This window comes from Psammomys obesus, unplaced genomic scaffold (genome assembly GCF_907164565.1).
Source record: "Psammomys obesus unplaced genomic scaffold, mPsaObe1.curated_primary_1811, whole genome shotgun sequence".
Lineage (NCBI taxonomy): Eukaryota > Metazoa > Chordata > Mammalia > Rodentia > Muridae > Psammomys > Psammomys obesus.
Genome location: NW_026594083.1, coordinates 3803860 through 3805643, shown reverse-complemented (window position 1 = coordinate 3805643; position 1784 = coordinate 3803860).

Here is a 1784-nt window from a genome sequence, read left to right as displayed (position 1 = left end):
TAACTTTTCTTTTTCTATTATCACCTAATATATGAGCACATCTGAGTTATGTAAAATAGCAATGACAAAGAAAGTAGTTTGATATTATGTTATTTTGTTAAAGTTAAAAAACAATATAGAATACTGATTTTTGGTTATTTGACCAGAAATTACATTTAAAAAAATCATATTTTCAATTATATCTTTTCTTCTAGGGAACTGATATCCATTATTAAAAGTAAAGTAATGAAAGTGATGATTTAATTGTATTATTTGAACTCTATATTTTCTGTTACATAATATTATTTATGTGTATTTATTGGGATACATTTATATATAATTTATATATACATATAAATATACACATATATGTATATTTATATATACATTTATATATATTTATATATGTATATACACATTTATTTATATATAATGTATGATTAAATAAATGCTGTGTATTTATTGCTACACACACACACACACACACATATATTGATCATATTTCATCAAGGGAGCTGGGTTCCCCAAAAGCTATAATTGAGAAGTTCCTTGTAAAGTTATTCTGAGAGATCTGAATATGAATTAAGTGATTTAAGAAAATTATTAGTGCTTCTAAAGTTTTAGTGTTTTTTTTTTTTTTTCTTCTTTGGTAATTTTTTTTCTTTTTTTATTATTATTATTTTTTCTTTTTAGTTACATTTTGTTAACTCTGTGTCCCAGCTGTATCCCGCTCCCTCATTCCCTCCCCAACCCCACACTCCCTCCCTGGTCTCCTCCCTGCCCCTTTCCAAGTCCACTGATAGGGGAGGACCTCCTCCCCTTTCATCTGACCCTGTTTTATCAGGTTATCTTCAGGGCTGGCTGCAAAGTCCTCCTCTGTGGCCTAACAGACTGCTCCTCCCCTGGGGGGGGGGGTCAAACAGCCTGCCCTTGAAATCCTGTTAGAAATAGTCCGTGTTCCCCTTACTTTGGAAAACTACTTGGTTACTGAGCTACCATGGGCCACATCCGAGCAAGAAGTTCTAGGTTATATCCATAGATGGTCCTTGGTTGAGTGTCAGTCTCAGAAAAGACCATGTGCCCAGATATGTTTGGTCCTTGTAGAGCTCCTATCCTTTCCATATCATACTAACTTTCCTTCTTTCATATGATTCCCTGCACTCTGCCAAGGGTTTGGTTATGAGTCTTAGTGTCTGCTTTGAAACACTGCTAGGTAGAGTCTTTCAGATGCCTTTTGTGGGAGACTCCTGTCATAAGTTCAATGCCCATCCCATTTGTCTTTCTAAATGAGGATTAATCACCTTCTCCTGTGTCCACTTTCGTGATTATCTTCTTTAGGTGTGTAGATTTCATTAGGTTTATCATATCTTGTAGGTCTATATAAGCGAGTATATACCAAGTTTGTCTTTCTCCTTCTGGGATACTTCCCTCAGAATGATCTTTTCTAGATCCCACCACTTGCCTGCAAATTTCATGATTTCCTCCTTTTTGATTGCTGATGCTGAGTAGTATTCCATTGTATAAAAATACCACAATTTCTGTATCCATTCCTCCGTTGATGGACATCTGGGTTGTTTCCAAGTTCTGGTTATTACAAATAAAGCTGCTACGAACATGGTTGAACAAATGTCCTTGTTGTGTACTTGAGCAAATTTTGGGTATATACCTAGGAGTGGTATAGCTGGGTCTTGAGGTAGCACTACTCCTAGTTGTCTGAGAAAGCGCCAGATTGACTTCCAAAGTGGTTGAACCAGTTTACATTCCCACCAGCAATGGAGGAGGGTTCCTTTTTCTCCACAACCTCT